The sequence below is a fragment of the Tuber melanosporum genome (genome assembly GCF_000151645.1).
Source record: "Tuber melanosporum whole genome shotgun sequence assembly, scaffold_41, strain Mel28".
NCBI lineage: Eukaryota > Fungi > Ascomycota > Pezizomycetes > Pezizales > Tuberaceae > Tuber > Tuber melanosporum.
In genome coordinates, this window is record NW_003299086.1 from 665229 (window position 1) to 679926 (window position 14698).

The following is a 14698-nucleotide window of genomic DNA, read 5'->3' on the forward strand; positions in this document are numbered from 1 at the left end:
AGAGTTAGAGAAAGCTTACGATAGGCGTTCCCGATAGAAGACAACGGTCCTAGTACTATCGGTCATGAAGGCAGAGGCCTAGCTATATAGTAAGATGAAAAAAGAAGAAGATAAAAAGAGAAGTATCGTTCCCCGTTGCCAATAACTAACTACCCAGAGAGGGATTGTTACATTACAAAGCGTCACGTAGTGCGACGCTAAACGATACAAGACAGCATTCTTCAATCCAGACAGGGAAGGAGATATCGACATCGACGATCACAACCTTAACCTAGGAGGATTCAGCGACGCCGAAGATCACGTCTCAGCAGAACCCTCGAGAGTAGCAAGTCCAGTAACCTCAGAGAAAGGATCACCAGTCGATAGCTCTCCTGCAGGAACTCCACGACCCGAGACAATATCAAGATCAGCAGTTCCTGGGCCACCGTCCCCAGCCGCTCCGGCACCAGGAACCAGCATAGTCAGAATAACTGAAAATCAGTTTCAGGCATTTCTCGCAGCCACGCAAAATACCGGACAAGGAAATGTCCAAAGACCGAAAGCAAAGGAACCTGACATATACGAAGGAGCGGATGACAAGCTACGAATATTCTTAGTGCAATGCGAAGGATATTTTGCTGTTAAAGGATATGGAGATCTCTATGATGAGATCAAGATTCCATACGTGGAATCTCTACTCAGAGGACTCGTGGGACAATGGATCATGCCTTTCCAAGATGGAAGGAAGCAGAGGGAATGGGTCACATACGAAGAGTTCAAGGCAACACTCTTTGAACAATTCGGAGATCCCAATGCCAAAGAAACAGCAAGATGAAAGCTGGAAAAACTCCAACAAGGAAAACAAACATTCTTGGCATACTGGAATGAATGCCGACTATTAGAATACGAGGCGGAGTTTGATGATGCTACTCTCTACATCATCCTCCTGAGAAACTGCAGCGAGAGACTCCGAGAAGCATGGGGAATCTCCGACTTGCGATACATGACAGCAGAACGATTTGCAAGATGGGCGATCGATAAAGAAAGCAAATTGAACATGGTTCGAGGCAACTCAGAAAACACTATAGCGTACAGAGTGGTCCAATCATCCAGGAATGTGGACAGGACCTTCAAACCGCAAGCAGCTCGAGGTGAAAGTCGAGCATTACCACCCAGCGAGCCAATAGAGTTAGACAAATTAAGAGCAGGACCTGCTCTGAACCTGTCTAAGGAAGAATATGCCAGAAGAATGAACGGGAAACTCTGCCTGAGGTGCGGAAAGACAGGACATCGGATACGAGAATGCAGAAGCCGACCCGACAACGGATACCAAGAAAACAAAGCTGCTGGAAATAATTGTTTCCAAAACCAAAAAAGAAGCAACATTCGCGAAATGATAGCAGAAGATTCACCGGCGGAAAACTATGAGGGTCCCCAGTAAACGGTGGTCTGGGAGACCAAAGATGTGGACCTGGAAAACCCATCAAGTTAGCGAACTACTACATGGCACTACACACACAAAGAGTAGAAGAAGACAGAGATCATGTGATGATCAAAACGAAAATATACAACGAAGAAAACAAAGAAACGACAATATATGCAATGCTCGACTCCGGGGCCACCGAAGACTTTATCGACAAAGAAATATGCGACAAATATGGCCTCCACACCAAACCAGTGAAGAAAGCGAGACAAGTCTACTTAGCAGATGAAAAGCCAAGCACTATGGGTCCTATAATCCATACCGCGACAGTACCTATGGATATTTACAGCCATAGAGAGACGGCAATCTTTCAAGTAGCAGATCTAAAAAACCATGAGATAGTCCTAGGGTTGCCCTGGTTACAAAAGCATAATCCAACGATCGATTAGAACGAGAACAAGATAACCTTTACAAGCGAACTATGTGCGATACAATATCTCAACAGTTCGCCTATGGTCTACTCGATACCAATATGAGAGGCAGAAGAAGAAACTTTGCATGCAAAGTTCGCCGAGATACGGCAAGATAAGAGAGTCCAGATACAAAAGCTGGACCAAGAGGTAAGAGTGCCTACAAAGGGTTCTAAAGGGGCAGCAGGACATGACTAATATGCCAACAAAGGAATCAAGATACCTGCCAACGGGCAGGCAACGATAACAACGGGAATAGCCATTGGACTTCCAGAAGGCACCTATGGACGAATAGCACCCCGCAGTGGTCTCGCAGTCAAATATCGGCTCATGACCATGGCAGGGATAATCGACGTCGACTATACAGGTGAAATCAAAGTGGTCCTGGCTAACCTAGCTCAAGAGGACTACCAAGTCCAGAAAGGCGATCGAATTGCGCAGTTGATAATCGAAAAGATCAACAATGAGGATCTGCATGAAGTAGATCAACTGGAAGAAACCACAAGAGGAGAGAAAGGATTTGGAAGCACGGACAAAAACCAGCCCGATACGACAAAAAGAATGGAGATCAAAGAGATCACAGCACAAGCTTTTGGAAGATACTATCGAAGGGGAGATACAACGGGAATTCTCAAATGGATATACAAAGACAAAAAAGCAGTTCTTGCGAAAATCAACATCAGCACGCAGCTAGCCATCCAGGACAAGAAATACCAAAGCAAAAAGGGATGGAAAGAATTGGTTCCAAAAGAATATCACTAATTCACAAATCTATTCTAAGAAGAGGAAGCTATAGAGCTACCACCTCGAAGACTAGGAATAGATCATGAAATTCAGCTGGACAAAGATGAAAAAACGGGAAAGACAAAAGAGATTCCCTACAAGAAGTTATACCTACTAGGAGAAGCAGAGCTCGAAGAATTTAGAAAGTACATCGAGCAAAACTTAAAGCGAGGATGGATCAGGGACTCTTTCGCGTCAGGAGGATCCCCAATACTACTCATCAAAAAGAAAGACGGAAAAATGAGACTCTGTGTGAACTATAGAGTCCTCAATTCGGTTACCAAGAAAGACCGATATCCACTACCCTTGATTGGAGAAGCACTGGACAGACTGCGGTCAGCAAAATACTTCACCAAACTCGACATCAAGGACGCATACCACAATATACGCATCAAGGCAGGAGACGAATAGAAGACAATATTCGCCTCAAGGTACGGATTGTTCAAATACTTGGTTATGCCTTTCGGGCTAACCAACGCACCGGCTTCATTCCAGAGATGGATCAACAAAGTACTTAACAAGTACCTCGATATATGTTGCATCGTATACTTGGACGATGTACTGATATACTCGGAAAACATACAATAACACCAAAAAGATATCAGCAATATTATGGCTGCAATACAAGGATCAGGAATGAAGATCAAACCAACAAAATGCGAATTCCATAAGGAAGAAACAGAATACCTTGGATTTATCATCAATCGAAGTGGGGTCAAGGTCAACCCTGTCAAAACAGCAGCCATATGGGATTAGGCCAAACCAAACCACAAGACAGATGTTCAATGCTTTATGGGATTCTGCAACTTTTATTGAAGGTTCAGAGAGGGATTTAGCAGGCTTGCAAAACCACTCAATAACCTAATAAAGAAAGACAAGAAATGGGAATGGGGAGAAACTGAACAAAAAGCATATGATGCAATACGAACGCATCTAACATCGGCACCCATACTGGTTCATTTCAACCCAAACCGAAGAACAATGATCGAAACGGATGCCTTAAAAGATGTATGCTCAGGCATACTATCGCAACAATGCGATGATGGAAAATGGAGGCCAGTGTCTTACTGATCCAAGACAATGACCCCCACAGAATGCAACTACGATGTTGCAAACAAAGAACTATTAGCAATAGTTCAAGCATTGAAAGAATGGAGGAGATACATTTTAAACAACGACCATCCAGTTCGAGTCCTAACCGACCACAAGAACTTGGTCCCGTTCATGACTACGAAAGAACTGAATGACCGCCAGATAAGATGGATGAAACACCTCAGCAAATACAACTTCAAAATTGAATACCGACCAGGTAAAGAGAGTGGAAAGCCTGATGCTCTCACAAGGATTGCAAGTGACAAACCACAAACAAAAGAAGATGAAAGAATCAGACAAAAGACATGAACACTATTACCAAAAACCTACTTCGAGGCAATAGAGGTTATCCAATTCACATCAATGGAGGAAAGAGGAATTGAGAATGCAAACGAGAAAGACAGAACAATTCAGGCAAGAAGAGAAGCCTTGAAGGAAGGAAAAAAGGAGATGAAAGGAATTGCTCTAGGTTTATGCCAATGGAAGAACGGAAATATGTGGTACGATGGAAAACAATAGATCCCAGAAGAAGAAGGGATAAGGACAGACATCATATGACAACACCATGATATTCGAACGGCAAGATACAGGGGAATGGCTAAAACTACGGAATTCATCACGAGATCATTCTATTGGCCAGGACTGCGTGAAGATGTCAAACGATATGTCAAAAACTGCGACATATGCCAAAAGACGAAAACGGCTAAACATGCACCATATGGACTATTAAGATCAAACGAAGTTCCCGAACAACCATGGGAAACAATTACTATGGATTTCATCACGGACCTACCGACATCAGAAAATTGCAATAGCATCCTGGTTGTGGTGGATCACCTGACCAAAATGAGTCATTTCATTCCAGTTAGAAAAGATATTAACACGAGGCATTTTATACAAAAATTCTTTAGAGAGGTCTTTCGACTTCATGGCCACCCAAAGAATATCATTACCGATCGATAAACACTATTCACATCGGGACTATAGAAGAAAGTAACCGGAGAAATGGGAATACAAAACAGAATGAGCACAGCGTTCCACCCACAAATAGATGGACCAATGGAACGGGTAAATGCGATACTCGAGCAATATTTAAGAGCCTACATCAATTATTAACAAGATGTTTGGTACAAGCTGTTATCTATGGCCGAATTCACATACAACAATGGAAAGCAAGAAACAATCGGCACGACACCCTTCTTTGCAAACTACGGACAATATCCACAAAGTCAGACCACATATCATATGATTAATGATGTGATACCGGAGAAAACCCATATGAGGAAACTACACGAAACATTACAATATGAAATGAGTCCAGCACAACAACGACAGAAGGAACAATACGATAAGCACTGAAGACCAAATCCGAACCTACAACCAGGAGATATGGTATGGCTAATACCACACAATATCCATACAACGAGACCATCAAAGAAATTGGACTACAAGAAAATAGGACCATTCCGGATACTGGAAAAAGTGGGCAGTCGAGCTTATAAACTTGACCTTCCCCCATCAATGCGAATACACAACACATTCCACACCTCACTACTCGAATTACACAACGACAATAAGTTTCCTTCACAAACACTCATTCCTCCCCCGCCGATCGAGCTAGATAGTGAACCAGAATACCAGCTCGACAAAATAGTCAATTCCCGCTTCTACCACAGCCACCTCCAATACCGAGCCAAGTGGACAGGGTATTCGCCCGAACACGATAAAACTTAGTATTTCGCACACAACTTCGAACACGCACAAGATGCTATCTCAACCTTCCACCAGCGGTACCCAGGCAAGCCCGGCCCAGGTGACGATCACATTTAACCAAGACAAAGGCGAGGGAAAGGCTCCCGCACCGTTGCAACAACACGAAGGCTGGGGCGATAGCCCCCACCAAACCACACCCACCAGCCCCGAATACTCATTCCTGGGGCCGACCGATGAAGAGCTCAAGGAAAGGAAACAACAAGCACAGCATAACGCCATGTCATAGACAGTATGTTACGATGACGGTTGCCAAACACATTTTGGCGACAAAGAAGGCTCAGAATGGTTCCCAAGGGAATGTCGAAAGTGGAGTCCACACCTGGACCATGTCCTGAAGCATTGGCAACAATGCTTCAGAAATGGGTGCAGGATGCACAGAGCACAGAACATATCTGCGGGATTCTACCCGCAGAAGGATGGAAGCAGGAAAGAGTTGGAAGGAGAGGATGCCAGAAAGGCATAGGCCGTGAGGATGCAGTCCAGGGAGGGAGGGGCCCAAAACTCCCCAGCAGACACGGAACCGGACATCAGGAGCCTACACAGGCAGATCCAGGGACTCCAAGAACAACTTGGCCAAGCCGAGGTCACAATTTCAGCAAACAATAAAACGATCACGGAGCTAAGACAGCTGAACGACAATCAGCGGCACACGATCAAAATGGAGAATCTGACCCTAGAATCGGTAAGGGTTAGATGGAGGACGGCAGACGAAAAGTTCCACAAGCTGAGAAGGACCATCTGCTCAGCAGGACGGGAACTATTGAAACTTGGAGAAAAAGACTGATGGGACTCAGGCTTAGGAGGAGGGGAGCTGATATCACGAACATGGCTTAGCATGGAAAAGGTTTTCATGTGACACATGGATATGAGTCACAGGTATGTTATTGTTTTGCGCATATGACTCATTCGGGTTATATGAGTTGTTATGTGTGGGATTTGTGATGCTTTCGCACATGGCTCAAGTATGAGTCATGGGACGTGTGCCTGATGAGTATGCCTTGCGAGTGTACCTTGCGGGTAAGCCTTGCACAGATGATTTATGTTTCGCACATGACCTCATTATCAGGTCATGGGTTTCACACATATGACTCAGTCGAGTCATATGATTGGTTTATTGTATTATGATTGGTTTATGAGTTTTGTGCATGACCTCGCTATAAGGTCATGGGTTTTTAGCATGTGATCACTTTGGTCACATGACTAGTTTGTTATAATTTGGTTTCGCACATGTGACCACTTTAGGTCACATGACTATGGGTGGGAAGAATACTATATAAGGAGGCCAATGCAGCCGAGGAAGATAGGTTCTTCACGCTTTGTTGTAAGTACTTTTCCTTGTCCTTGCCGTCGCTTCGCCCCAAGCGTTTCTTTCACTATCATGATGGGCCTCGATGCCTTTGATTCTGGGGGAGATATCTGAGTTCGCTCAGTAGTTCCTGGGGTCTTTAGTGTTGAGGTCTGTTAGGTGTTGCGTGGCGGATAACTTGTTTGCGTCTCGTTTCGTTGGACTGGTTATCTCACGATACTAGCACTTCGAGCACTCATCACGGTCGCATACGAGCCCCTTTCGGTAAAATGTCTACGGCTTCCTGTCTATCGTCTACTTGCAGGTTTCGCGTTCGATTGGGGGGATTGAACATTGTGTTTGGGGGGATCACCCGTGTCGTTCTTTGGGCCAGCTCATGTCTTTTGTTGGGTTTTAACGGAGTTCTTAGTTCACACGATGCAAAACGCCCTTGGGTTAGACTGATGACCTTCCCAAGTATCAACTCGTCATACCGGCCGCATCATTTCCTCAAGGGAGGGGGCCTCACCGGCCCCTCCCTGCCTCATTACTTTATGTTTCTACGGTCGGAATCCTACGATGTTGTTTATCACCGTTCCCTTGGAAATTTTGTCCTTGCAGCATATACGGTGGTTCAGTCAGGTGTCACCTCCCAGCTACGGTGGGGATGGCTTTGACCCTGAAAAACCTTACCCCCTGGAGTGGTTTTTCTTTGCTGCCTGGGGTGGTGTGGGACGATTGGCTGCCAGGCACTCGCATTGTCTGTGCGTCTGGGTGGTTCGGTTGTGGTCTGTGGTGGGCAGCTTCACCCAGTGCAAGTGGGGCCTACCTTCCGTTTGTCTGCTTCTGTTCATTCGCCCTTCCCCTTCTTGTCGCGTCAGTTGGGGATGCCTCTTGCCCGTTGTTCGGTCCGTACCTGTTGCCGGACCTTTGGGGCTGGCTTTGGCTGGCTCAGCTTACTTTTTCCTGACTCGGTTGGATTTTGGTTCGGCTGGGTTGGATGGTGTGGCTGGTGCCGGCGCCTTCAGGTGTTGGTGCTGCCTCCTTTGTGGCTCTAGGCTGTGGCTGGAGGGCTCCCCTCAGCTATATGGTGCTGGGGGTTGGGGCTCTGTTCGTGTGGCCAAGATCAATGGCTGCCTGGCGGGGCTGGGTATAAGCTGTCCTATGGCCGTCGGATGGTTAATCTGTCTGAGGGGCTGGGGGGGCTGGATGGACTCTGTGGCATCTGGTGTGTGGGGCTTGGTGGGGGCTGATTGGGGGGGGAGAGGCACCTGCGAGCACCGGTCGGGCATGCATCAGGTTGGGCGATGTCTAATTAAGTGTTTCCGGACCGGTTTGGGCTGCTGGGCGAAGTTGCTGAGTGCTGTAAAGCTCCCCGGCGGACCGCTGGACTGATGGCCACCTGCGCGGATAGTGGGTTGCGACCACCTGGTTGGACTTGTTTGGGTTCTGTGTGCTGGGTGTTGTGGAAGTTTGTTTGGTTTCTTTGGTTTGGCAATGGGCATGGCTGGCAGGGGCAAGGCATCACGGGTGGGAAATAGGCCCCACTGACCTTTTCGGTCTGTCACCACCTCTATGTATTTTTTTTGTTTATGAGTTTGTTTTGGGGGACAGGCAGCGGGTACAGGTCCTCTTCACCATTACGCTCCTCGGAGGCACTTGGCAAAGTGGGTTTATAGGGTCGACGGCCTGGCATGCGGATGCGAGAGGCGGACATGTTGGTCACCTCCTCTCTGCCATTGTATCGCCTGTAGTTTATATTTTGGTTTGATGTTGGTTTTCTACTGTGGTGGAGGTGTTACGGGACGGTATTTAGACTGGGTGGTAGTGGTTTTAAATTTTGTTGGACAAGGAACCTGGTTGGGTCGGTCTCTTGCTCGGCTTCAGCTACGCTTGGTGCTGGTTGGCTTCATCCCAGAGGGGCTACGGACTTGGACCGGGGAGGGCACGGGTTGTTTGATGGTCTTGTAATTAGTTTCCGTGCGGGCATGACTCGGGGATGGCAGGTGCGGGACCGTAGACTTAGTTAGCCTAGGATTAGTGGTATGCCGGTTAGCGGTATCCCTGTGCCGGCGGGGGCTCGTCATATGCCAGTGTGGGCGGTACGAGGTTAAATAAAATTAGATTGAATTCTAAGTACTTTTCCTCGTCCTTGCCGTCACTTCGCCTCGAGCATTTCTTTCGCCATCATGAGGGGCCTTGATGTCTTGGATTGTGGGGGAGATATCTGGGTTCGCTCAGTAGTTCCTGGGGTCTTTGGTGTTGAGGTCTGTTAGGTGTTGCGTGGCGGATAACTTGTTTGCATCTCGTTTCGTTGGGTTGGCTATCTCACAATGCTAGTACTTCGAGCACTTCATCCCAGTCGCAAACGAGCCCCTTTCAGTAAAATGTCTACGCCTTGCTGTCTATCGTCTACTCACAGGTTTCGCGTTCGATTGCGGGGATTGAACATTGTATTTGGGGGGATCACCCGTGTCGTTCTTTGGGCCAGATCATGTCTTTTGTTGGGTTTTAACGGTGTCCTTAGTTCTCGCGATACAAAATGCCCTTGGGTTAGACAGATGACCTTCCCAAGTATCAACTTGTCGTACCGGCCACATCATTTTCCTCAAGGGAGGGGGCCTCGCCAGCCCCTCCCTGCCTGGTTACTTTATGTTTCTACGGTCAGAATCCTACGATGTTGTTTATCACCGTTTCCTTGGAAGTTTTGTCCTTGCGGCATATACGGTGGTTCAGTCAGGTGTCACCTCCTCGCTACGGTGGGGCTGGCTTTGACCCTGAAAAATCTTACCCCCTGGAGTGGTTTTTCTTTGCTGCCTGGGGTGGGGTGGGACGATTGGCTGCCAGACACTCGCGTTGTCTGTATGTTTGGGTGGTTCGGTTGTGGTCTGTGGTTGGCGGCTTCACCCATTACAAGTGGGGCCTACCTTCCATTTGTCTGCTTCTGTTCTTTCGCCCTCCCCCTTCTTGTCGTGTCAGTTGGGGATGCCTCTTACCCGTTGTTCGGTCCGTGCCTATTGCCGGACCTGTGGGGCTGGCTTCGGCTGGCTCTGCTTACCCTTTCCCGGCTCGGTTGAACTTCAGTTTGGCTGGGTTGGATGGTGTGGCAGGTGCTGATGCCTTGGGGTGTGGGTGCCGCCTCCTTTGTGGCTCCTGGCTGTGGCTGGTGGGCTCCCCTCGGCTATATGGAGTCGGGGGTTGTGGCTCTGTTGGCGTGGCCAAGACCAGTGGCTTCCCGATGGGGTTAGGTATAGCTGTCCTGTGGCTGTCGGATGGTTGATCTGTCTGAGGGGCTGAGGGGGCTGGATGGGCTCTGTGGCGCCTGGTGTGTGGGGCTTGGGGGGGGCTGCTTGGGGGGGGAGAGGCATCTGTGAGCACCGGTCGGGCATGCGTCAGGTTGGGTGATGTCTAATTAAGTGTTTCCGGCCTGATGGGGCGTTGGGTGAAGCTGCTGAGTGCTGTAAAGCTCCTTGATGACCCGGATGGTTGATGGCCACCTGTGCGGATAGTGGGTTACGACCACCTGGTTGGACTTGTTTGGGTTCTGCGTGCTGGGTTTTGTAGGGTTTGTTGGGTTTCTGTGGTTTGGCTATGGGCATGGCTGGTGGGGGCAAGGCACCACGGGTGGGAGATAGGCTCCACTGACCATTTCGGTCTGTCACCACCTCTATGTATTTCTTTTGTTTATGTTTTGTTTTGTGGGACAGGTAGCGGGTACAGGTCCTCCTCACCATTACACTCTCCGGAGGCACTTGGCAAAGTGGGTTCATAGGGTCGACGGCCTGGCATGCGGAGGCGAGAGGTGGACATGTTGGTCACCTCCTCTCTACCATCGTGTCACCTGTAGTTTATGTTTGTTTGGGTTGATTGTTGGTTTTCTACTGTGGAGGAGGTGTTGTGGGACAGTGTTCAGACTGGGTGGTAGTGATTTTATATTTGTTGGACGAGGAACCTGGTTGGGTTGACCTTTTGCTCGGCTTCGGCTATGATTAGTGCTGGTTGGCTTCATACCAGAGGAGCTACGGACTTGGACCGGGGCGGGCGCTGGGTTGTTTGATGGTCTTGTAATTAGTTTCCGTGTGGGCATGACTAGGGGATGGCAGGTGCGGGACCGTAGACTTAGTTAGCTTAGGATTAGTGGTATACTGGTTAGCGGTATCCCTGTGCCAGCGGGGGCTCGTCGTATGCCAGCGTTGGCGGTACGAGTTTAAATAAAGTTAGATTGAATTCTAAGTACTTTTCCTACTTATTACTGTAATGAATATAAAAACATCTTTACGATAATTATCTTTATTGCAACATTATCGTGACGCCGAGGAAAGTTATTCACCAGGAGGAGTTAGAGAAAGCTTACGATAGGCGTTCCCGATAGAAGACAAAGGTCTTGTACTATCGGTAACCTAGGCAGAGGCCTAGAGCTATAGTAAGACGAAGACAGAAGAAGATAAAAAGAGAAGTATCGTTCCCCTTCGCCAATAACTAACTATCCAGAGAGGGATTGTTACATAGGTGGAGACAACCTAATAGACTTCCGAGTTGTCTAGGCCAATCAAGATTCGTTTCTGTAGACGGAGATTGTCTAAGAAGGCTCGAACTATACTCGTTATCTTTATAACTACTAAGAGTAAGGTAAAATTGATAAAGCAAGATGGAATTATAAGAACAATATTATATTGTTAAGGTCTCTTCTCCGTTACATGATGATGTTTAAAGCTTGAGAGGTACTTCAATATTTATATTTCATATCTGAGTGTTCGTGGACTACATCTATTTATTATACAACAATTTATCTCCCTAATTATAACTCACAATGTCAGGTATTTTTCAAAGGTATGAGAAGCTAGAGACCATGAAAATCACCACACCCTCTTCGGTAATTGCAATAAAGTTAACTGGGAATTATGCCATCCCCGATAGTAATTTTCCGATTGTCAGAGTCTTTACACTTATGGCTTAGTTCTCAAGTAGAACTGAGTTGGCCCTAATTGTTTCCGTCATTAATGAAATGATCAGTTTCATTTGTGGGTTGTATCTGTTAAGGGAGTCGTCCTTGCAGCCTTCCTAGATCGGCTGACTTCGAACCTTTATAACTCCTTACTCAACTATAGATATCTTCCAGAGAACTCTCTACTAATTTGCAGAAAGCTATTCTGCCAGGCTGATAGTTAATCACTTGGTCGGCAATCCTTGGTTGCTTTGGGTAACAGGATTTCAATTACCATTCTAGTATTGGGAATTATTTCCGCAGCTATACTGTGTTTTGAAACCTGGTTATAATACTGTGTGAAATCCATTGGCTTCTAAGGTAGTGTCCTTTAGAGTTCTAGACTCTTCTGGCTATAGTAGAGTAGGTGCGAATGCATTGGTCTCTCGTTGAGATCCTTTATCATTTGATACTATCTTATTGTACTAAAGCGTCCTGTTACCTATGGCCCATGCCAAAGGCATCACATTTTCGATGCCTAGTAACTCTCTGAGTAGTGGATGGATTCACTCTGTTCCACTTCCCAGAACTAACCGAAGGTCACCTCCTATATATCCAGCAAATAGGATCTGGTCAGATAGACAGCAGCAACCTATATGGTATTATTCTGATACCTTTAATTCTGTGGGAATATAGTCACAGGACGCAACTGAGGTTAATATGTATAATGATGTAAAGGTCCCGTAAGAGGGCCAGAGGGGGGTGTGGGAGACCAGAGATTCCAATTCCAAGTGGGGTTACCCTACTTAGGGTTGTTCCTAGGTATCAGATCTTAGTATTCCTAACTGAAAGCCATTCTACCAGATTGGCAGATAATCCCTTGGTTAGCAACTTTGCTAAGTTGTGTATGTAACATTCTTAGGTCGCTGACTTCAAAACCCAATATCTCCTAACCCAACTAACAGATTTCTATCCAATGTCTTCCCTTGTGTAGAGGAGAAGCACTTCTATAGGATAGAATCATAACCCTTCCATCAGAGGTCCTTGATTGTTGTGCAGAATATCTTGCAGTTGCAAGTAGTATTGGTAGAAAATAACTCAATACTAAAAATAACTTTAATGTCAACAGGAGTTGAACAAGTAAACTCCAGAAAGATGTCATGTGATACTTCCATTGTGCTAGTGGTATGGTGTTATTCTGACACCACTAATTCTGTGGCATTATAGTCACAGGTTACAACTAAGATACATATGTAGAATGATGTGCAGGCCCAGTAAGGGGGCCAGAGGGGGGGTCTTGGAGACCAGAGATTCTGATTCTGAGTGGAGTTACTCTACTTAGGGTAGTTCTTAGATATCAGATCCCAGTACTCCTAACAGCTATAGAAATAGCTAAAGCTGCATGGAATAAGGTCTTGTTGTTGACTATTCAGAATTGGTAGAAGCATGTTAGACTTGCTCACGTATTTGAGTTGAGCTTAACGGTAGAATACATTAGCCATCCTGTTCCCACCTGTTATGAATGTGGCTTGGCATAGAAAAGGTTTTCACATGATGCATAATGATGAGTTATTGTTATGCTATTGTTTTGCGCATATGACTCATTCGGATTATATGATTTGGTATGTTATGGTTAGGTAGGTTTCGCACATGACTCGAGTATGAGTCATGAGATGTGCACCTGGTGAGTATGTTTTGCAAGTGTGCCTTGTGGGTATGCCTTGCGCATATGATTTATGTTTAGTACATGACCTTGGTATGAGGTCATGGGTTTTGCGCATGTGACTCATTCAAGTCATATGACTTGTTTATTGTGTTATGATTAGTGGATGAGTTTTCGCACATGACCTCACTTTAAGGTTATGGGTTTTGAACATGTGACCACTGTGGTCATATGACTAGTTTGTTATAATTTGGTTTTGCACATGTGAATACTTTGGGTCATATGACTATGGGCGGGAAGAATACTATATAAGGAGGCCAGTATGGCTGAAGAGGATAGGTTCTTCACGCTTTGTTCTAAGTACTTTTCCTCATCCTTACCATTACTTCGCCCCGAGCATTTCTTTTATACCCAATATGGGCCTAGATACCTTGGACTCTGGGGAAGATATCTGAGTTCGCTCAGTAGCTCCTGGAGTTCTTGGTGTTGAGGTCTGTTGGCGTTACGTAGTGGATTACTTGTTTGCCTCTCGTTTCATTGCCTGCTGGTTATCTCACGATGCTGGCACATCGAGCTACTCCTCATAGTTACTTACGAGCCCCTTTCGGTAAAATGTCTTTAGCTTCCTATCTATCGTCTACTTGGAGGTTTCACATTCGATTAGGGGAATTGAACTTTGTATTTGGAGGGATCACCCGTGTCATTTTCTGGGCCAGCTCATGTTTCTTGTTGGGCTTTAATGGAGTTCTTAGTTCTCATAATACAAAATGGGCACAGGTTTGCTTGATGACCATCCTGCATCCTCAACTCGTCGTACTAGTCGCATCACCTTTCAGGTGGCAAGGCAGTACCTGCTCAGTCCCTCCTCTTTACCTTATATTTCTACGGTCGGAATTCGACGATATTGTTTATTACAGTTCCCTTGGAGCTTTGTCCTTGGGCATTTACCGTGGTTTAGTCAGGTGTCTCCTTCTCATCTCAGTGGGGATGGCTTTGACCCTCAAATCTTACCCCCTGGTGTGGTTTTTCATTTACTGCCTGGGGTGGTGTGGGACAATTGACTACCAGAGACTTGCGTTGTCTGTGCGTTTAGGTGGTTTGGTTGTGGATTGTAGTTGGCAGCTTTACCTATTGCAAGTGGGGCCTACCTTGTGTTTGTCTGCTGCTGTTTACTCGCCCTCCCCCTTCTTGTCATGTCAGTTAGGGGTACCTCTTGCCCGTCGTTCGGTGTGTACCTATTGCTGGACCAGTGGGGCTGGTCTTGGCTGGCTCTGCCTACTCTTTCCTGACTTGGTTGAACTTCAGT